Source organism: Protopterus annectens, chromosome 6.part0, assembly GCF_019279795.1.
Source record: "Protopterus annectens isolate FY-2018-M chromosome 6.part0, PAN1.0, whole genome shotgun sequence".
Lineage (NCBI taxonomy): Eukaryota > Metazoa > Chordata > Ceratodontiformes > Protopteridae > Protopterus > Protopterus annectens.
The window spans coordinates 1562163119-1562187761 of NC_056737.1; positions in this window are offsets into that span (position 1 = coordinate 1562163119).

Consider the following 24643-nt stretch of genomic DNA (forward strand, 5'->3'; position numbering starts at 1 on the left):
ACATGTGTAAATAAGTATTATAATAAAAGGAAGGAGGAGAGTACAATATATTGCAAAACGAAGACCTAAAAATCAAGGTCAACATCAAAAGGTTATCCAAGTTACTTAAAAATACCAAGAGGAAACCAAAGGCTTTTCATGAACTTAAACCAATATCAGAAAATAAAGATAATTACAAACCCTTCTTTACTTACATCAGGATTTATATAATAACACTTCACGCTGTTCTAAATGTATTCATAATGGCAATAGTGAATATTGTAAATATGCTAGCATACAAATACTATGTGCATTTTCATCGACTAACCTTTTAGTTGACAGATAGCGTTTGAAATAGCTGAAATCATGGCATACTGGGTTATGGGATTTTTCCCTATTCCTTAGTGTTGTGCAGTCTCAGAGTCAGTATATATAGTCGCAGGGGGGAGAGGGATACATCCCCCCACATGGGGGTAGGGAGCATATCTTCAAGCAAAAAAAATTTTAAAAAATGTTTACATCTGTATTGAACTGTATTTAACAGTTCAATTAATTTGTTTTTGGACACTTTCTGATTCACAGATTTGCTTTTGATGAAAATGTGATCAACTACTTGTTCTAGAAATATATAAATACACACACACACACACACACACACACACACACACACACACACACACACACACACACACACACACACAAACACACACACACACACATGTATAGATAGATAGATAGATAGATAGATAGATAGATAGATAGATAGATAGATAGCTATAGATATAGATTATTATGTACACCTCTAGATCTATCCAGATATAAACATCCAGACTACATCTGAGAGCCACATTTCTAACTTATCTATATCTATTGTTAGTTCTACATCTATAGCTACTACATATATATGGGTTCTGTTCAGAATTCCACAGCTCAAAACTTCAAATTTCATATGATCAAAGATCATATGTTCAAAGTTTCAAAACTTTGAAATCCTAACCGTGGATTGGCATACAGCGTGGGATGGGAGATTTCCCTTGTCCTCGCTGTAGTGTGATCTCGGAGTTGAAATATTTAAGTTGCTGGGGGTGTAGGGGGAACAGCCCCCCACATGGGGGGTGCAGGGGGGCTTGCCCCTCCCGCATACATGTTTTAGTGTATTGGGTGGTATTTTGGAGGGAGTTCACAATTTCGAGATTCCAAGATCTTGAGATTCTCAACTCGATATTCTGAAACTCAAGATTTTGGGATTTCGAAATTTCATAGTGAACCCATATATACATATCTATATCAATATCTGGGTCTATGTCATTTGATTGAATGCTAAGTTGATTTAATCACACATGGTTTATCCGATTGAATAAAAATTCAATTGACTGAAAACTCTTCTAATTTAAAGTGTAGAAATCTATAGAAAGTATATGATGGTGTAATTTTTATCATAAGGGTTATCATAGGTTTATAGGTGCATAGATTAGTATTAGGCTAATTGCCCTTGAGGGGCATTTCAAGCCTAGGCAATTACCCCATGTGAGAATTAAACACTGCATTTTGTGTTTGTAAAGTAAACACCTTAGCCATTATGCCAAACTTTTACCGTTTCTGTCAGGAAAGTGAGCTTACCAAAGTATGTGTGGGTTGTAATGATCAGTAACATGCTGTTCCCCAAGATCTGTACATGTTTGTACTTGTTAGTAAAGTATGTGTGGGTTGTAATGTCATATCCCAAGATCTGTACATGTTTGTACTTGTTAGTAAAGTATGTGTGGGTTGAAATCATCAGTACCATGTTGTATCCCAAGATCTGTACATGTTTGTACTTGTTAGTAAAGTATGCATGTTGTACCCCAAGATCTGTACACTTGTACTTGCACTCCATCACTGATCCATTTTGTGTGGTGTTTTTTTTTCTTAGCTTTGTCATTGTGACATGAAGTTAGTATATATAAGTAAGTGTGATATGAAGGTAAAGGGGGCCTTGCCCTCTGGAAAAACATGTTTATGGTGTAGTTGTTATGGAGAAGATTTTCTACCAAAAGAGTTTTCAGTTAAATGAGTTTTCAATTAAATGGATTTTCAGTCAAATGGGTTTGACCATTTGGAATTCAATCAAATGACAAAGACCACTATATCTATATCTGCAGCCATAGCCAGCTCTACCTATGCATACACATGCACATCCTTATCAGTATAATGATTTTTTCTATATAGTTATATATAGAGAGAGAGAATGAGAGAAAGAGATAGAAATCTAGATACCTAGACTAACAAATGATAGATTTCCTACACAATCAATTTATCAGTCAAACAATGTTCAAAAGTTTTAGGTAGTGACTGACATGATGTAATAATGGATCCAAGTATCAGAAATGAATTCATTTTGCATGCAAGATGGTCTCTCTCTCTCTCTCCATGACAAAGTGAAGAGCTTAGCATTCTTGGAGGATCTCAGAGTAAGGACACAGATATGTTTTAATAGTTTTGTTTAATGTATATTGTGGTATGGACTCTTTATATAGTTTTATTTATTTATTCTTAGTTGGTTGTTTTCTTTGGTTTTAATGAATACTTACTGATTTAAAATGGAATAAAAAGTTTTTAAACAAAAAAGTATCATTATGTTATTTGGGAACTTTGTCAGAATAACTGCCCATTTTCACTGACAATTAAAATACTGTTAAGTTGACACAGCAACACTGGAACTAATAAAATTACAAATACAAAAAGAAAGAAGAAACTTGTTAACATTAATTGGATTGGGTAATAAAGTGAGACAGTAAAGTTAAAAATAATTGCATTTATTAATTTATTTATTTGATTACCAGGAAAGTCTGATTGTGCTGGAGCCCATTTTCAGCGATATTTATATATTTTAACATATATTTATGAAGCCAAGATTAGCAAGTCTGGCAAACTCTAAGTGAAATGGTTTACTGTTTTTAAACAGCAATATCTTAGTAGATAAATTACTACTCTTTAGTAAAATAATGCAGTCAAGTTTTGCAAGTAATAATAACAATAATAATTCTGAAGAAAGGAGATACTGCCAGCACAGCTAGCTGGAATTTTGTAAATAATTATAAGCCATTTGTGACTATCAACATGATTTATATAACATGCTTGTGTTACAAATGTATTAGATCTGTATGTCATGTGTATACCAAACTGCTGGTACATACGTGTGTATTGAAAAGGTATTTGTAAAGTGCTGTTTGAAATGTTACCACAGTGTGCCCTACTGGAAGAGAACAGAAATATACATGCACTATTTTAACTATTTAACTATATATATTTTAACAGTGGAAACTTGAATACAGGAGATTAACTTCAGTCCAGCAAACTTTAGAAAAATAACTGAAATTACATTACTTTATGGCTAGGCCATAAAAGATGGTATCTTTCAGTTTTCAATGCAGCAAGAGACACAATGTCTGTACTAGGAAGCTTTCTGTATTACTCTTAGGGTGAACTAATTACTAGTCTTGAAATGTGGAGGAATGTAATTGTTTTATGACTTCTAGCATCAGCCAAACATCTGAGCAGAAGCCTTTGTATATTTTTGCAGATAGATGCTAAATGCTGCCAGCTTTTAGCAATGGAGGGTTTGGCCTGGGAACTAGACATCAGATGGCAAGAAATTATGTCATTCTGCAAGCCATCCCAGCAGCAATATTTTGGATATTAACTTGAGAAATCACTTAGTAAGACAGGGCATTCTGTATTCTATCTTGGACCTGACAACAGGTAGAAGATCCATTCACCACATCTGCCTTTCTCTAATGAAGGAAGTTGGAAGTTTCTAGGGAACAATATAACTCTCTTAGATGCAGTCAGGAATATAGTAAAGCTTAGTTTAGATGTTTTTCTTAATTTGTGTGAGCCTGTACTGGAATGTTGTTTTAATTATTTCCTGTGGTTTTGAACTCTGATGTCACTGTGAATATATATTTAGTTTTGTCTTGTTCTTTTATTTATTATTAAATATATTAAAGCATTTCATTGTGGCTGATCTGTGTAAAGATATTTAAGTTTTGAGAGTACTTGCATATTTATTTGGTGACACTGTGTGGGCCACTCCTAATGGCCTTGCTCTTGGTCAAACTACCATTTGTATTAATATTAATATCACTCAGTATATTGGGAACCATTGGAAGAATCTTAAAGTAGCTCATAAGGAGTGACTGGTGGCAGGGATAACTACCTTATAGTCTGTGAAGAAGGGGGCATAACTAGTAAGCCTGTGCCAGCCTTTCCCAGGTGTGTCAGCTACTTGGCAGGGACACAAAGCACTGGTTGGCCAGAGAGGGTGCTGGAGGTCTTGGCTTGGTCACTCAGGTGAGATCTCAACTCTATTGCTGTGCCACTGGGGAGTCTTATTGAGAATCTGGAGGAAGAGTGAAAACCAGCCATGGACTGACTGTAGTCTCTGTGTGCTCTTAAGGGAAATTGTACTTGATGCAGAGAGCTGCATCTGGAAATACTGTGTGTGTGCTTGCCATCCTCTCAGTGAACGTTCCCCCGCTGTTGCCAGTGGTGAGGATTGAGGTTCCTTAATTACTGGTCCAGTGGTGGGTAGCCACAATAATAACAATATAAGCAGTACCAAAAATATATTTTGAAGCTGTTTGAAACTGAGCAAAGAAAGAGTAATAAGGAGCTGGGAGGAGATTTTTATTGAATAGACATCTTTCCTACCTGGATGCATATACTTTAGTTCAAGTAATAAGCTGGGCTTCTAGACTAGCAGGCTAGAGAGGGAGGCCTTCAGCAAAGATACTAGCTCTCCACTGATATTGGGAGAGGAAAGTGTCATTGTTTCTCAACCTTTTACTAGACACAGGAAAATGATATTGTATGGTGCTTAGTTCACTGGGTGGTCAACATGGGGGTATGCATGGCTTGGAAACTGGCATTACTTCTTGATTCCTTTCTACCCATTTGAGGTTGTTTAAACAATCCAAGTTTCATTTCTGTTGTTGTTGTCTTTCGGCTTTTCCCAGTTAGGGGTCACCACAGCGGAACTCCGGTCCGTTAATGATTGGCAGTGGATTTTCGTGAACGCCGAGGTGCCAGCTAGACGTTCAACCTTCAATGAAGGCATGCCCATTTATGCATGTCTTTTGAACGCCCACCCAAACGTGGGGAGGACATGCAGACTCCACAGAGAAGGCACTCCCCGTACTCCAGCCGAGAATCGAACGGGAGAACCTCTTGCTGTGAGGCAACAATGCTACCGCTGCACCACCACAGAAGTCAAATTTCATTTTGGTGAATAAGAAAATATTTCCAGCATAGCCGTGGTATGACCCCCTGCTACTTGCCTCTCACTTTCAGAACATACTTCCTCGGGATGGAGGACTTGACTGTCATTAAGGATATGGCAGGATATTCCTGTTCCAAAACAGAGGAATGAATATGATACCAATGTAGAAAAACAGTTAGGAAGTTTGGAGAAAAAATATTTAAAAAGAATAAGGAAGAGAAAGCTGTATGTAATGGTTAAGGAGTTTACCTCACAATCACAAGTTACAGGGTTTGATTCTCACCTTTGAGGGAAGTGGGCTAGGCTTAAAATCACCTACAAGAGTACCTAATCTACTACTTACATATGAACCTATGACAAGGAAACTACCTGCAAGACAGAAGCAGCTGGATGACAGATAAATAATGCAAATGACAGCTCATAATGTATACTCTCAGTTACTGATTCACTGAAATTTGGAAAATGTGCAGTTTGCTGTTGAGATGAAGAACTGAATTTTATATTTGAAAATGTTCCATATGTATTTATGTAAAGAAAGAACACTTCTGAAACCAGAAGTTGGCAATTTCATTATGATGGCAAATGTACAAGGTAATTATTATGCTTGTAAATGGAGTAAAATAAAATTAGGTGTAGGGAAAGAAAACAACAAGATGAATATGCGTGCAGTACTCAGATCCATCAAGAAACATATTGTAGTGCACAGAGAAATGAAAAATAAGCATTTGAATTGTCCTATTATTGTTATGCTTGCAAACATACAATATGGTGAAAGTGCTAAGGAGCATAAGATTTCCTATAACTGTGGGAAAGATTACTAAGAGATGGATGGGGTGATAGAATCCAATTTGATTTACCCAATGTTGTTGAATTTGTTGGTACATGCTTCTCAAGAAAAAAAACTGACTTAAGAATGTCTTTAAACATCAGAGATACAGTCCCTACACATAAAGGAGTGCAGCCCAGTATATATGTCCTTTCAATAGTACTATTTTGTAAAGATTTAGTTCTCCTGCTAATTCTGTCCAGTCTATAAGTTTATTCTCATTGTCAAATTTTCTCTCCTAAAACTATTGTGATTCAGTCTTAAAACTAGATTGCTTTCCTTTAACAGGATTTTCACACTGAGGGTTCAAGCCACATGATGTCTTTATGAAGTCAAACCACCTTGTACATGCAAAATTGTGCTTAGAAGACATTTATACAACCAGTTTAGTGCTTTCATTCCAAAAGAACAGGAACTGCATTAAAATCAACTCATTGCAGCTTCCTAATCACTTCTGATTGGTTATTGGTATGGTTTGTTGGGGGGGGGTAGCATTTGTGAAATAAATATATAACAATATTCCTTCTCAGTCAAAAGTAGTATACCTTCTCAGAAGTTGGACATTCTATTGGGACAGTCCATGTTTTGTACTGAAATACATTAAAAGTCCCTGATTTTCATTCTGAACTCTTTGTGGAACTGATCTATAGTCTCATGCACAGCTAGTAAAGTCAGCTTTTCAGATGGCTTTTGTTGTAACATGCTGTCACTATAGTTGGTTTCCATCTGGTTGCTATTTGACCACTGGACAAAAAAGCTGTGATCAGCTGATGTGTGAATGAAATGGCTGTTGTAGAACTGCTTTTGACTGATTATTGGTATAGTTTGTTGCAGGGAGTCAGTATCTATTAAATAGCAATAGAATCATTATATTTATGTAATTCCTTCACAGCTAAAGGTAGTGCACCCTCTCAGTAGGGATACATTGTACTGGGCAATATGTGTATTTTTTTATCAATGTACATTACTAGAATTCCCAGAATTTATTGCAAACTGTCTTCTGGAAACTGATATGTGGCCTCTTACATGTAGCTAGTAATTTCAGCATTTCAGAAGACTTTTGCAGTCACTTTCTGGTACTAAGTTTGGTTTCCTACTGGGTAACATTTGAGCTGTACACAAAAAGCTGAGGGCAGTAACTACAAAAAAATCAAACTGATGTTTATCTATCCCTTGATTCAGTATATTGTTTGTTGGGGTGCGGTATCTGTTAAAGAGCTATGTGGCTGTTTATTTTAACATTCCTTCAAAGTCAAAGGCATTGTACTCTCTCAAAAGGGGGACATTCCACTGGGACAGTGCCCGTGTATTGTTCCAAATATCTCTGTAAAAGTCTTTGATTTTTTTTTTTTTTCATTTTATTGTGACTTGACTTAAAGGCTTATGCATACCATTAGTAAATCCAGCATTTCAGTGGACTCTAGCACTTTTTTTTTTTACTTTACACCTGAGGGCTGTATGACCTCCAAACAAAGGTGCTGGGGGCAGTAGACTTATGAAAGCAAAACTGCTTTTTGGCTAGGATTATATAGGCCCCAGGGCCAATAGCCTAGTACCTACTTATGAACCTATGAGCCTATAAATGTCTTTTATAGGGTCATTTTTGATTATTGATATTGTTTCTTGCAAGTGGTCACTATATGTCATATATTTATGTGATCCTTTCAGTCAAAAATAGCTTATTGCCTCAGAAGGGTCATGGATCATTCAAACAGTATGTGTGTTTTGTAACAAAGTACCTTTTTACAAATCCCATTTTTATTGTGAAATGTCTTCTGTAGCTCATCTGTTGCCTCTTTTATACATATAGTAAATCAAGCTTTTCAGAAAGCTTTTGACCTCTGCACAAAAGGATGGGGAAATTAATGATGTCCTTTCATTTCACTGTGGCAGTGGTCCTAAGAGAATGGATTTCCTGCCAAAGATATCCCAATGTCCAGCTAGTGTACCAATGCTTCTAGTACTTATAGGCACTGTGCCTCTGGGTTTTCTCCTTATCTCCTTTTTCTTTAGTATTGTTTGGTTTCATGTCATCCAGAAAGGGAAAATGTCAATGTGGGAGGCAGTTTCACTCTAAAGACTGTCATGACCAGTGTCTCACTTTTGTAAGGGCATTTCCCATGACCAAACGCAGTGTTCTTTGATTTCTTGGTAGTGGGTTTTCTGGCTTCCTGCAGGACCCAAAGCATATTCTTAGAAAAGAAGTGCCTTAAAGGAATCAAAATGCTATCACCCACAGCATCAGTTGAAGAGTGGACAAGTGAGGATGGATAAGAGACCCCCCCCCCCCAGTCTAGTGTGAAAAGATCTACTGGTGAGGTAATGTGTGGTGATTGTCCCTGGCCAAGTGATAAAGAAGGGGGAGCCAATGCTGTCTAGGCCAAAAGGGAGTAACAATCAAGATTCTAGGGGAGTCTTGCTTGATCTTTTGCAAGACCCTCAGAAGTTGATGAAGGGGAGGGAAGGCATACAGAAACATCCCCTTCCAAAGAAAAGACAGGCATCCATTTTCCAAGTCAGCAGACCTGGCACTTTTTTAACAGAATAAAGTAAGATGTCCATTCAGAGGAGAGGCAAAAAGATCTACCTGAGGCCGGAGTACCCCACCAATGGACAATGTCCAGAAACACCTCTTTGAAGTATCCATTCGTAAGCTTGTGTTGGACCTGTTCAAAGAGTCTGCCACTGGATTGTGCTCCGAGGGAATGTAAACTGCCTAATTAGTCACTTGATACTGGACAGCTGGATCTGAGACTTGAAGAGCTAGCCTGCAAAGACGATAAGACCTTGCCACCCTCCCCCTTGCTTGTTGATATACCACATCGCAGTGGTGTTGTCTGTGAAACGTTTGAGGGCCCTGGGAGGAAAAAGGGAAAGATAAGCCTGAAGAGCTAGAAGTAGGGCCCTCATTTCCTTTATGTTGATGTGTTCTGACCTCTGATGTAGAGGACAGACATACCTTGAACTTTGAGAGATCCAAAGGAAGACACCCACCCCCTGTCTAAGGCATATGTAAAGATATCTTGGGTTATTGCTGAAGCTTGGAAAAGCAGCCCTGGATTGCGAGTGAGATGATGAATCTACCACTGAAGTTCTGGCTTGAGACAAGGAAGGAAGAGGACTGGGAAGTCCAGGAGGTGACAATCCTGAAGCCACACCAACTTCAGATACCACTGTAGCTTTCTTGTAAGGAACCTGGACAGAAAAAGTATAGGAATAGTGGAAGTCCTGAATATAAGGACCCTGAGAAAGTCCCTTGCCATGACTGATCTAGAGGAAAAAGAGACTGAAAAAAGGCAAAAAGAGACATAACCTTGGGAGCAGGCAGGGCTGTCAGCATGTTGATGGTCTAGATCCTGCAACCAACAAGGCTTTTTTTCTGCTGTATCATAAAGCTTAGAAGTGACCAACAATTATGTACTGAAGTTATTCTTAATTGTGCTTGTTTCTCTGACCGTAAGGACATTGCTAATAATCTTATGGATAAATTGTCTTCCAACTTGACATTGACAACCTTTACATCTACCCCCAAATTCCCATTCCACCCCCCCAAAATCTCTTTCACTTTAGACAAAGTCCTTTTAGTACTTTTGAAAGTTTAAAATCACTGTTCCATGGGTCTTGACAATATTCACTGCATGACTGCTGAAAAGTTCTAAGTTTCATTTCTTCTCTTCAGTCAGAGCCTCTTCCCTAGTTATATCCCCAATGTGTGTCAGACAGCTGGTTGTGGTGCCCTTGCATAAACATAAGTGGTCCCTTTACTGATCCTCTGGATTGCAGGTCTATAACTGTTTGCATTATTTGCAAAGCTATGCAATGTATGGATGTTTCCAGTGAACTTTGATATAGATGGCTTTATATCCCTAGATACATACCATGTGTTCTTCGCAAAAGGCAGACCATGCCTGCTTAGCCTGGCTAAGTGTTTTGAAAGGATTACTGAGACCATGGATAAGATGCATAGAGTCCAGAATGCATACTTGTTCCTTGATAAGACCTTCAAAACTATCCCCATGCTGTGATTAATGAGAAGCTCTCCCAGCTCAGTATTAGTCCATACATTGTTAACTGCATTGGTAATCTGATGGAGCCCATATGATTAAGGTCAAGGGTGTTTGCTCTTGACAAAAAGCCATCACAAATGATGTCCCTCAAGGCTATGCTTTGGGTCCCTTCATCTTTGGTCTGCATTTGTCTGCCATGAACCACTATATCAGTGGACTATAGCTAACTAAATCTGCTGATGATTGTCTATGTGAGTGGTTACCATTTCATCAAATTCTCCAACAAAGCCTAAGTCATTCGTCCGGTCAGGGTAAAACAGGCAAACATGCATGGGTTTCATTTAAGAAGCTTTATTATGTACAAACACATTAGGATTGAGGCAAATAACTTTAACTCAGATAAACTTATAAACAGACTGACTATTTCTCTCTTGCATGCTCACTCTCCGGCTGCCCTCTCAAAAGGCACTGAAGCTAGTACATACAATGGGGTACGTACAATGCGCTCGTTGCATAAGTGTGCACACCCTTAAACTAATACTTTGTTGTGTGTGCACACCCTTAAACTAATTCTGAATGATGTAATTAAATGAAAAGGTTCTTCAACAAAGTATTAGTTTATGGGTGTACACACACAACAAAGTATTAGTTTAAGGGTGTGCACACTTAAGCAACCAGCATATTGTATGTTTTTTATTTTTTATATTTATAAGGTTAGAGAGAGCTGGACAGGAAGGTGTTTTATATAATATAGAGTGTACAATTTGGATTTGTGATATCAACAGTAGCTGTGGGAATTCAAGCCATTGCAGGGAGTTTAGGGCAAGGTAGTGATGTAAGGTGCCGTGAGAGTTGATAATGAATCTAGCAATTTTATTATGTTTGTTGGAGTTTAGTTAAGGTAGTGTCCTGAATATAGGTTAGTACTGGGGCAGCATAAAGATGTGAGGGTAGGAGGAATGCCTGAGCTACGGAGCGTCTAGAATTTTTTTATTACGATATAGCAATCCTAGTTTCTGTTTTTTCTTTTTATACATTGGAGTAGGTGTAGGTTAAATTTGAGATCATCGTCTATTATGACACCTAAGAGTTTAGTCTGAGGTTCAGGCTGAATGATTGTGTTGTTTGGAGGAAGTGATGGTAAAAGTGGATTTATGATGGGAAAGAGAGGAGGGGAGAAAGAGCAAGAGCTTAGTCTTTTTGGGGTTGAGGATGAGTTCATTATCTGACAACCATTTTTCAGTGGTAAGAAAGGAGTGTTGAGTGAAGCAATGTAGTTCTGAGATATTGTTTGAGATGGAGATGAGTGTTGAGTCATCTGCTTATTGGATGAGGGAAGATTTTTTGCAAGATGTGTAGAGCTCATTTGTGAAAACATTAAATAGTAGGGGACGCAAGATGGAGCCTTGTGGGACTCCAGTAGGGAATGAAATATAGGGAGAGTAGGAAGATAGCCATCTGACAGATTGTTGTCTACAAGATAGGTAGCTGGAGAACAAGGTAAGGGAGGTAGCAGATAGATTAAGGTTTGCAAGTTTGGTTAGGAGGATGGAGTGAGAGACGGTGTCAAAGGCTTTGGAAAGGTCAAGGAAGAGACAGGATATGAGTAGATTGTTGTCATGAGCCTCCGCTATGGTCTGTGTGAAAGATAGGAGGACAGTAGATGTACTATACTATGGTTAGGGCGGAGACCAATTTGTGTAGGGGTGAGAAGGTTTTGCTGGAGGAGGTATTTGAGAAGTTGTGAGTGAATATATATATATATATATATATATATATATATATATATATATATATATATATATATATATATACATATATATATATATATATATATATATATATATATATATATATATATATATACAACTCCTGAGGTTTACACATATTCTGAAACAACATCCTCTACTCCATGGTGACATTGACCCCAACCCTGGACCAATCAATAATACCCCAATAAACCCCTACCTACCTCAAGCCAACACCCCATTCACCCCCACTAGCACCCATAATTCTCTGCGCATAACACATCTCAACATACAGAGCTTAAACAATAAAATTAGCCAACTACATGCTCTGCTAGACATTCATTCATTTGATATCCTATGTTTAACAGAGACTTGGCTCAAACCAGTAACAAAGGACAATGAAATTATCCCACCTGACTATAATATCTTAAGATTAGACAGTACAACCAAAAAGGGTGGAGGGATAGCAATTCTGTACAAATCGAAGTTACATGTTACTTCTTCAGATGTAAACTACCTTTTGATAGTAATGCTGAAATCCTCATCTCTAAACTACAGATTAATGCTAGTAAATATTTGTACATTATATGCTCCTACCTACCTCCAGGCAATAACATTAACACCCTAGAAAATATCCTCTGCTGGCTTTCTACATCCTTCCCACAAGAAATAATTCTACTTGGTGATCTTAATATAGATTGGAATTGCTGTACCTCATCCAAACTACAACCCATATTAACCTTTATGGATTATCCCAAATAATTACCAGTCCAACCAGAATCCATAAACCCTGTAGCAAAGAATGTATTTTAGACTGGATCTTAGTAAATAGCCATACCCTCTCTTATAAAGCAGGTACCCTTCCTGATGATATTAGTGACCACTCCCTTACTTACATAATCAGATAAAAAACCTTTACTCCCAACCAGACTATCTTTAAAATTGCCCGGAACAAAAAAGATTTCAATCTAGCAAGCTTCCAAGCTGAGCTTCAAGCCTGTGACTGGTCACCCTTAAGGGTACTCCCTCTTGAGGAAGCAGTAACCAATTTTAACTCTAAATTTTTACAAATCCTGGAATACCATGCCCCTATTCGCTCTATAACAACTAGAAGTAAAGCTGCTCCATGGCTCACTAAAGACACTAGGCAGAAAATCTTATTGAGAAATAAAATCTGGTCTAAATGGAGAAACTCTAAAATCCCAACTGATCATCAAAAATTTAAAAAGCTGAGAAATGCCACTAAAAGATCAATAGTTCTTGATGAAATAAACTTCTACTTTAAACTCCAGGAAAATCATCAAAAAAAACACAAACTTTTTGGTTAGGTATAAATAGACTTCTATACCCAGGCCATTCCAAGACACCAACCCCCTCAGGTCTCACCCTTAACAGCCCCTGCCAGATTGCTGATGCTTTCAACACCTTTTTTACTGAAACTGTTCAATCTCTAGCAAACTCCTTGCCAACTGTTAGCTCAACTCTCCCATCCTCATTACCTAGAATACCCCCCACCTTTCATTTAAAACCAGTTCCTACATCCCTTATCCACACCTTACTCCACAAAGTTAAACCATGTACCCCCTCAGCTGATCTCCTACCAGCTGAATACCTGCAAACTGCAGCAAAAGTACTTGCCTATCCCATTTCCATCCTAATTAATAGAACCATTACTGAAGGCTCCATCCCATCTCTCTGGAAAATCTCTCACATTATCCCACTTCACAAGGGTGGCAACTCAACCGAACTCTCTACCTTTCGCCCCATGGCCTTACTCTCTCCTTTAGCTAAAATTATGGAAAAATGCATCCACCAGCAACTACGTGATCACCTTCTCCAAAATGACCTACTAGCTGACTGCCAGCATGGTTTTAGGCCCTGCCATAATACCACCACTGCTCTCTTATCCTTCTCTGACTGCATTAACAAACATCGTAATAACAACATGCTTTCCTCTGCACTCTTTATTGATCTCTCTAAAGCCTTCGATATGGTTAACCATCAGACACTTCTAAACATACTCAAATTACTCTCACTTGATACACAGGCACTAAAATGGTTCAAGACCTACTTAGAAAATAGACATCAAGCTGTCCTTTAGGACAATCACCTATCCACAACTCTCCCTATTACCTTTGGTGTCCCTCAAGGTTCTATCCTGGGACCACTCCTTTTTTCTATTTTTATTAACGATCTAAATTTAAATCTTCCTCAAGCTACCTGCAAACAGTATGCAGATGACTCCACACTAATTTGTGCTGCCTCATCTTCATCTGAACTCAAATCCATAACTCAAACTGTATTTAACCTAGTAGAAAACTGGTTCCTTCAACTGTGTCTCCTCCTAAACGCCCAAAAAAACAAAATTGTTGTTATTTACTCCAACACTGAAATCCTCCCCAGTAGACTTCACAGTTACATCTAACAATGGTACTGCAATAGCACCTGACCCAACCACCAAACTCTTAGGTGTAATAATTGACCACAACCTGAACTTTGACTCCCATATTAACTCAACTATTAAAACTGCAAACCGAAAACTCTTTACCCTTTACAGGATAAAACCTTTCCTTACCCCAGAAGCTAGAACTACCATTGCCCATACCCATCTGATCTCTACACTCCTCTATGCCTCCCCCATTTATACTAATCTTTCCAAAAGCAACCTTAACAAATTGGCAACCTCCTGTAACAACATTGCCAGATTTGCCACTGGCTCCCTTTTTCGAACCCACCATTGTCAAAATTTTAAACAGCTAGGATGGCTAGAACTGCAAAACCAGCTACAATCTCAACAACTTATTATCACCTATAAGACTTTGTATTATCCAAGTAATACTCCTATTCTATGTAGCCTCATCACCCCCTACAAAAATCTTACTACCCTTCCCCAGCAGATAAATTACTAGTAACCATTCAAAAGTCTTACAACAAAGCAGGTGATTCTCTTTTCTCTAATTCTGTGGGGAAAACCTGGAATAGGCTTCACAGCAAACTAACATCACTTACATCATTACCACTCTTCAAAAATCAACTAAAAATACTTCTTAAATCTCAATGGCTATGCCCATGTACTAATCTAGACTAACACCCCCCCCCCCCCCCGTTTATCCTTACTGCTTTTCCTTCCTCCTAATACCCTTACATTTTGATAGTAAGCCTCCTTACTTTGATATCTAGTCTCACCTCTTCAGGTAACTACCACATAATACATATTTCTGTAATAATCAACTTGCTGAGACCACATATGTTTCCACTTTGTATATATACTAACTTTGTGTTGTTTTTTTACTTTGAGCGTTACTTTTAAAACTACCTTAATTATTAGTTTGAATCTGTTCCTTTTCCTAGTCTTCTATATAATTGTCAAACCTTTCCTATGTAAATATGTTTCTAGTAATACTGCATTGTTCTTATAAACCTTGTACTTAAGTTCTTGATGTTAATCTCTATTGACAATGTATTTCATTTTTATTTCTCTTTTAAATTAATAGTGTAATTGGAGCTTATCTCCCCGGGCCTCTACTGAAAATGGACATGTATCCAGTTGGACTAGCCCGGTCAACAAATGTAAAATAAAATAAAATAAATAAATAAATAAAATAAAAATTATATATATATATATATATATATATATATATATATATATATCTGTATGCCAGAAATTTATACCAGTACTTGTAACTATGCCCAATCGCACAATAAGCCTCTGAGTAATTGAACTCTGCAAAATACTTTGCGAAATATGTCTCAGAACACTCTTGAAATTATTGTACTGTAAAATCATCTATCATCATTATAAGAAACATTTCAAAGTAATTGCACTGTGTGAACAAACTGGGTGGTAGAAGAAGCTCAGAGTAAGAAACATTTCAAAGTAACTGCACATTGTGAATAAACAGTACACAGCACACTGAAACACCTCCAAAATGGCTGTAATTTTCTAAGTAATTCTTTACAGTGCAGGAAACACCTTTTAATGGTGGCCTTTTTGCAAATAGACACACCCAGCACAAGGAACTTTTCAAAATGGCTATATTTTGACTCCACTTCACGAAATAGTTTCACTTTGCACACAATAAATGCTTCAGAATAAATGCAAAGTAATAATCACACACTGTAAGCACTTGTACACACTTTGCGATGTTTCAAATAACTCTAGTTATGCCAGTCAGAGCTTTAGTTAATGCGAAATAACTGTTTATGCCAAAAACACTGTAATTTGCCAAAAAACATGCAGTTACCTTGCTTTATTTATGCTCAATATGCCCTTTTTGCCCGTCATTATATTAATTTTGCCCATTTACTCTCTTTTCTTGTGCTCATTTTACTCTAAACATGCTCGTCTTGCAATTCCAAAGTAACTCTGAACCCTCTATATACTTTTCTGATAATCGTTTTATCAAATATCTTAATTTTGAACATTTCACTTAATTAATAAATGTTTATGCTTTTCATTTGCTTAATAAACATTTCTGTGCTATCTGTTTGCTTAGTAATGCATTATGTGCCCTTGTAATGCTCTGTTTCATCTTTTTTAATAAAATACTCATTTGTGCAAGTTGTCATTACCTTTAACTTGTTTCTGTCCCTTTTTTGCTCTCATTTCTTTAGTTTTACCTTTACAACAGATTCTGTACCTCATAACTCTGAAAAACATCTTTGGGATCCCAGTACTGACACCATGTTGTTCGTCTGGTCAGGATAAAACAGACGAACAAATGTGGGTTTTGTTCAAGCAGCTTTATTATTAAAACACATCAGGATTAAGGCAAATAACTTTAACTTAGATAAACGTATAAACAGACTATTTCTCTCATACATGCTCACTCTCTGGCTGCACTCTCAAAATGACACTGAAGCTAGCACGTGCACGTGCTGACTATTTATATGCATGTTCAGTCCTTGGAAATGCTTCTTAAAGGTACAACACACACACACACACACATATTCTACAACCCAGAACAAACAAATGATTAGTTTGTTATTCGAGAGCTTTCCCTCAACACCAAAAAAGTCATGTAGTTTCTTTTTGGTAAATCTAACAACACCCCAACTTACCTTGCAGATAATGTTATGCTTATATTTTGCACAGTCATCATGGATTTCTGTGCCTGTATTGATAATAGACTCTCCTCTGACCACTGTGTCTCTGCAGGTATTGGAAAACCCTTCTGCCTTGCAACAGCTTATCTTCCATGATATTCCCTCAAAATTCAAAGAAGTTATAACCCTGATTTATTCATCCCTTATTAGTGCTATCATTGACTATAATGCCCCCTTTGGCATGTACCTCACTAAATACCTAAAACAACTTGAAAGAACTGGTTATACTGACTCCTGAGGGATGTTCTTTGCTTAACCTTCTTTCATATGAATAAGTTCATAGGTTCATAGGTTGGTACAAGGTTATTGGCCCTAGGGCCTATACAAGCCTAACCAAACAATTTCCCGGATATTTCTTCCCACAATATTTACTTCCCTGGACCCCTGTCTAGCAGGGTGACTGATGTGATCCCTGGGGTGAATTTCCTATCTCCCATCCAATCGTCAAGGTTCCTTTTGAAGAAGGCCAAGGATGTGCTCTGCTTGACATGTATGGGCAGTCTATTCCAGAGTATGGGGAGTCTCTGGATCAGGAACCTTTCCCTCCAGCATGTTTTGTTCATTGTGATGACAAGGTTTAGATCCCTGGAGTGTGTGGCTCTGAGGGATTGGGATTTCTTTAAGTGGAGCATGTCCAACAGCTCAGTGTTTGACATGGCCTTGTATGTTAAGCAGAGATTGCCACTGAGTAGACGATATGCCACAGAGTATAGCTGGAGGTTTTTTAGACAGTCAGCATAGGGCATCTGCTTTAGGCCTGTGATTCTTTTAGTGAGGTATTTCTGCGGCCTGTCCAACTGTTGCAAATGTCTTGTGAGGTACATACCAAATGGGGCATTGTACTCTATAATGGGGTCTAATGAGGGATGAGTACAGTGGGACAATAACCTCCTTTTTTCTGGATGAAATGCCGTTAATGATGAGGTGTGCCACATAGAAGGATTTCCTGACTGTTGTGGCGATGTGGTTATCGAAGGTGAGACCACTCTCCACCTGTGTCCCTAAGTCTTTCATCACACTTTCGGTGTTTAGTGTACTGCCACCTATGTGGTACATGGCTTTTCCCAAAGGGGATGACAAAGAACTCTTTGAAGCCCTTAATCTAAATAGAATTAGTGATAAAAGCAGACACCCAACGTTAAGATCTAAACTTATACTATCACATCAAGAAAACCAGCTGGCTCCCAATGTATTCCCAGTTTCTGGAAAAGGCTGTCTTTACATATCAAGCAGAATACTTACTAGGTACCTTTAAAACCAGTCTGGATGACTGAGTAGGTGATCAAAACTTTTCTCCTGGGATACATGTGGAAAATCAATGTATTGGGGTAACACTGTTAGTTTCTCACTAGTATTGGGTGAAGTGGCTGAGCATCTCAATAATATTTATGGCTGAAAGCTTATTAAGCACTAGCAAAAGAAAAACATATATTAATAATCTTTATTTTGTAGAGATTTTGGCTACCTGAATGTGGATTTATGTTATATAATACTGACCGGGATTTAATCTATTATTTAGAGAAATTATAAATTTTGCTAAGAAAAATTTGTAACTTGTGTATTAAATCTATGTTGTAACTGCTTTTATCTTTCTGAGTTTTGTTAGTTTGTCAATTTTGTCTGTAAAATGCATTATTCTATTTTTGCTTCAGTCATGTTTGGTGACAGTGTAGGTGAGCATTTCCCCTAAAGTAATTTAGAGGTTACAATTTATATTCTGAGTAACCCTTCCTATCAGAGAGGTATTCTGCTATTTTAGTGACAACTGATTTATTGAAGCCCATTAGATCTGCACTAATTAAATTAATTGCTCTATCAAAACTTTTAAGTTTATGGCTTTCTTTATGGTTTGGCACCTTCAGAATAACTAATAGTAATGCTTTTATTTGATTGGTTGGCAATAACCATAGATGGATAGGTTAGACATCATTCATATATACCATATTCCATTAGCAAACATCAAGGAGTTCTTCAGATGGCACATGATTATCTTGCTAAGATAGAATTAGGACTCAGGGTACAACACTAAATTTAATAGATTATAATTTGGAAAATGTGTTATATAGCATATACATGCTATAAGCCAGGATGGTTAGCAAAATATTGCTGTTAGACACAGCAAAACTGATTGGTGAAGTTATAAAATGATTGATAACTATTAATGTTTTCTTGCAAATTCTTCACAGTTTGCACAGTTATGTCTGTTATAGGATTTTAAACTGAACCTATCACTTTGAACATTGAGGAATAATACACACAGTGGTACATCATAGCATCTTTCCATTTTGCTCATCTGTAGCAAAAGGTATTACTAGGAGGAATAGGCAGAAATGTGACTGTTGTGTAAGAGGTCAGCAAACAGATATCAAATCTGATGATGTGTTGTTTTCTTGATTCTGCTGAAGTGTTAAGAATCACAGTAGGTTTGCCTCTTACTACACTTACGTTTGCTTTCATTTTACTAAAACAAATTAGTCAGTCTTTACATTTTCTTTACACTTTGGGATTACCTAATATCACTGCAATATCACTGTAAAAATGAAGGCTTTCTGTTATGAACCATTAGCTGTCAACCCTCACATCCTATTACCAAGTACATTAATTTGGTGTCAATATCTCTGATATAGTTACATACTAAGGAAAGGGTTGTTAACTAGAGGAAAGAAAAAAACATTAGCACAAGCATTTTGCTTTTTCTCAGGTAACCATGTCACACCAGAAATCAGATAATTATCAAGAAGCATGCTACAGTTTTTTTGTATACTTAAGAATGGACAGTTAATTGAATGAATAATCAGTGATGAGCAGATTTAGTCAGATAAAGCCTTGACTATGGTGCAGGTGATTTGAGATTGATTAGTGACTCAAGTGCCTGTAGGAGCTGGTTGGGAAGCATGGCTGTGAGTGGTAAAATGTACAAAAAGGCTAAAAGGACTGCATTTTTTTTTTGCAATGTGCTACTATATATTTTATTTTTTATTTATTTTACATTTGTTAACCGGGTAGTGTCCGGGTGGGCAAGTAGCCCGTTTTCAGAGGAGACCCGGGGGAGAAAATCTCCATAACAATAGTACAAGAATAGATTTCAAAAATTTTTACAAAGATTTAAAAAGAATATACAAAAGGTTTAGCAGTTACCTACAATCACAATTTACAAAAAACAGAATGTAAACAGAAAAACATTAACATTTCCTAAGCATTCCTACAGACAGTAATATAAAATTCATTAGATACATAAGTAAAATAAACCATTGTGGTATTTTCATTTGGTAAAAGTAAGACAAGGAGAAGTTAGCAGAAAAGAAACATCTAATTGATGGCATGAGAAACTAGTCAGGAGTATTACAGGAGCACAGCCATTGTTAAGTAAGGTATTCCTTTAGGAGTTGTTTGAAGCTATGACTATCTATTTTTTTAGGATATTTTTGAGTATTAGGTTCCACTCTTTGGCTACTTTATAGGAGAAGAGAGAGTCACCAAAGTAATTATGGTAAAATTACTTACAACTTGAAATACTTACAACTTAAAATATAGGGTCAAATACTAGTTGCAATTTTTGCAAGTATATTACAGAATCTAACAGGTTCAAACTTGAAGACTATACTTACAACTTGAAATATAGGGTCAATTGCAACTCGAAAATGGTGGTCTACCTGGCCCAGTGCACAAGTTGTCTTGCATTTCATGTAGGCAAGACAGAGCGCCGTCTCCGAGACCGCATTTACGAGCAGTCTTATGCAATTAGAAAAAATAAACATGACAATGCTCTAGCAAAACATATTTCTCTTTTTCCCCAACCATTCCTTCAAATTCATGGTCATCGACCAGGTTATAGCAAGTGAAAGAGGTGGTCCAACAGGTTTTAAATTAGAGGAAGTAGAACTGCTTTGGCAGATTAGACTTAATGCCTTCAACGTCCCTGGTCTCAATGAAAACTGCTCAATAAGCAGCATTTTGAAAATCAAGAGTTTATGTAGATGACAACTTTGTTTGTACAGGTCTATTGTTAGTAGACTTTTCATCCTTGTAAATGCTTGTGTGCTTACTAATTTTTTAGTTTCTTAGTTTTTTATTCACTTAAGCCTTTTATAATGTCATTACTTTTAAATATGTTTAAACATTTGTAACTTTTTATTGTTTGTTATAGTCAATATTATATAATTACATTTTTGTCTTTAGCTTTTCTGAAGTCAAAGTTATATTAATTTAATAGGTGTGGTTTTGACAAAATAGTTTTAGTAACAAATGCTAACACATCACTTTTTGTTGCTGCTATGAATTTGTGGCTGCCTTTTTAAAAAACAGTACGTAGTAGTTCATTGCTTAATTGTTTATTTATTTTTATTTATTTTACATTTGTTAACCGGGCTAGTCTAACTGGATATATTTCCATTTTCAGTAGAGGCCCGGGGAGAAAAGCTCCGGCAATTATAGAAATTACAACATTAAAAATTAAAAATTTAAAATTTAAAGAATTAAAAGTAGAAATTGACAGAAAAGGTTTTAATAAAAATACAACAAGGACTTGTGCTTAGAGATAGAAAGTATGCTGTACAACCAGTATTAATAAGATAGAAGAAGAAGTTAGTTAATTAAGAGTAATTAATCTACTAGAGAGAGTTTATTGGCATATAAATTTGGGAGTATCAGTTAGTCTATCTTACTAGGAATTAGTATGTAACAAAAGTATTAGGAGTGTTAGTAATTTAAGTGAGAAAAGTAGGAATTCGAAATTTAGGGAGCTATACTTAGTAAAGGGAAATGGTTAGTCAGGCTTACTACAGGGGCATAACCAGTGTGTTTGGAGGTGTTTTTTGAGGTTATGTTTAAAGAGAGGCAAGGAAGAAAGTAATGTTAGTTCATTGTGCAGTAGGTTCCAGTGTTTTCCCACTGTGTTACAAAAAAGAGAGTCTCCAGCCAGGTTATTAGACTTGCCTATGCAAGCAAGCAGTTTCTTTGAGGAGCGCAAGGAATTCAGATTTTTGTAAGGCTGGATGAGATTGGAAAGAATAGGAGTACTGTTGGGTTGGTAGAAAATCTTGTGGGCAATGGTGAGCTGGGGTAGTATCAGTTGGTTTTGAAGTTCAGGCCAGCCTAGTTGCCTTAGATTCAGACAGTGGTGAGTTCTAAAGGTGTTGCCAGTGGCAAATCTGGCAATGGAATTATAAGAATTTGCTAGCTTGGTAATATTATTTTTCTTTAGGTTAGTATATATGGGTGAAGCGTACAGAAGTGTAGAGATTAAGTGTGAGTGAGCAATTGTGGTTCTGGCTATAGGAGTTAGGAAAGGTTTGATCTTATATAAGGAGCCTATTTTTCTGTTGACTGTTTTAATAGTATTATTTATGTGGCAATCAAAAGTCAGGTTATTGTCAATAGTTATTCCTAGCAGTTTAGTGGTTGTGTCAGGGAGTATAATAGTACCATTATTGGAAATAACAGAGAAGTTTATGTGGGCGGATTTGTTTGTGGGTGTAAAGAGAAGGAGCTTAGTTTTTTTAGCATTGAGAAGGAGGCATCTATTTGTAAACCATGTTTCTACTATGTTAAATACTTTCTGGGTTAGAGAATGTAGTTCTGAGGGGGAGTTTGCTGTGCATACTAGCATAGAATCATCTGCGTATTGTATGCAGGTGGCTTGGGGGATTGCTGTGTGGAGTTCATTGATAAATAGTGAAAAGAGAAGTGGTCCTAGAATAGAGCCTTGAGGGACTCCGAGGGTAACTGGCTGAAGGGATGATATGTTGTTTTGCCAGAGAACTGCTTGTTGCCTTTTGCTCAGATAAGACCTAAACCATTTAATAGTCTGACGGTCAAAGGAGAGGGACTTTAGAATGTTGATGAGAAGGGCATGGTTGACCATGTCAAAAGCTTTTGAGAGGTCGATAAAGAGAGCAGATGAGAAGTTATTGTTGTTGCGGTTTCTATTGATGGTATCTATAAAAGATAGCAGGGCAGTTGTGGAACTGTGTGATGGCCTAAAGCCATGTTGACAGTTATCTAGAATGTTGTGTTGAGATAAATGATGTAGTAGTTGTTGGTGCATGCATTTTTCCATTATTTTGGCTAAAGGAAATAATAGAGCTATAGGTCTATAATTAGAGTAATCATTTGAATTCCCACCTTTATGTAGGGGAATAATATGGGAGATTTTCCAAATGTCTGGAATGATTCCTTCTGTATAGGTTCTGTTGATGAGGATGGATACAGGGTATGCAATTACCTTAGCTGCTTTTTGCAAGTATTCTGATGGTATTTGGTCAGCAGAAGGTGTGCAGGGCTTAGGTTTCTGGATGAGTTTACAGATGAGAGTAGTCGAGATAGGTTGCAGTTTAAATGTTGGTAGTGGAGGTAATGTTGTGGCGTGAAGGCTTGAGTTGTCTGGGATTAGCTGACTGGCTAGTGTTTGTATGGTCTCTGTGAAGAAAGTATTAAATGTATTGGCTGTTTGTAGGGGCGCTATTAGGATCAGCTTCAAGAGGCGTAGGTGTATGAGAGTGTCCAGGGGACAGGAGTTTGTTTATGCTAGACCAAAATTTTTGGGGATTGTTTTGATGGTTTTGTTGTAGTTTACAGTAATAGTTCTTTTTATCTGTAAGTATTGCCTTTTTTGTATTATTTCTTAGTTGCCTAAAATTTTGTTGATCAGAGATAGTTTTGTTAGCCCTCCATTTAGCCCAAGATTTGTTCCTTAGTAGAATTTTTTGCCTGGTTTCTTTGGAAAGCCAGGGGGCTGGTTTGGATTTAATTCGGATCAACCGTTTAGGTGCATGTTTATCAAGAATGGATAAAAAAGTAGAGTTTAGATATTTTATAGCCTCTTCAAGTGGTAGAGTTTTTAAAGGGTACCAGTTACAGGCACTAAGTTCATTTTGGAATGATTCTGGGCTAAAGTGTTTATTGGACCGCGCAATCCTAAAAGTGGGGGGTTTAGGCAGGTCATGTTTTTGTCTTATGATGTAGGTCAACATATGATCACTTAAATCGTCTGGGAGAGTGCCTACCTTATAAGCTTGCTCCTGTCTATTTATTAGTATCCAGTCTAAGATAGTCTCTTTTTTGTTAGGTTTATTAATTCTGGTAGTGGAGGTGATAGTTTGATTAAAGCCATGCAGGTTAATGTGAGAAGTGGGGTTATCTGTATTGACTTTTTTCCAATCAGTATTAAAATCACCTAGTATTACTGTTTCTTGGGGGTAAGTTGAGGATGCCCAGTTTAATATAGCTTCAATTGTGCTGATATTATTACCGGGAGGTAGGTAGATACAGATGAGGTATAAAGCTTTGTTAGGGTTGATTTGAAGTTTGGTGACTGGGACTTCGGCATTACTATCCTGAGGAGGGTTATATGGGAGTGTGGAGATGTGAAATCCATCTTTAAATATAACTGCTAAGCCCCCTCCCTTACGTTTTATTCGGTCTTCTCAAATGATATTGTAGCCTTGGGGGATAATTTCGTTGTCTTTGGTTCCTGGTTTCAGCCAAGTTTCTGTCAGGCAAAGGATATCAAAGGAGTGAATATCTAGAAGAGCATGGAGATGAGCTACTTTATTGTTAAGGCTATGGATGTTTAGATGTCCTATTAGGAGTGAGTTGGGGAGTTTAGGCTGGGCTGTTAGGGCAGTAGTATTGTCAGGGCCAGGGTTTGGGTGGATGTCACCATCTAGTAAGGAGAGATTGAGAGGTTTTGTTGCTGCATTGTATTTTAGGTAAAGTA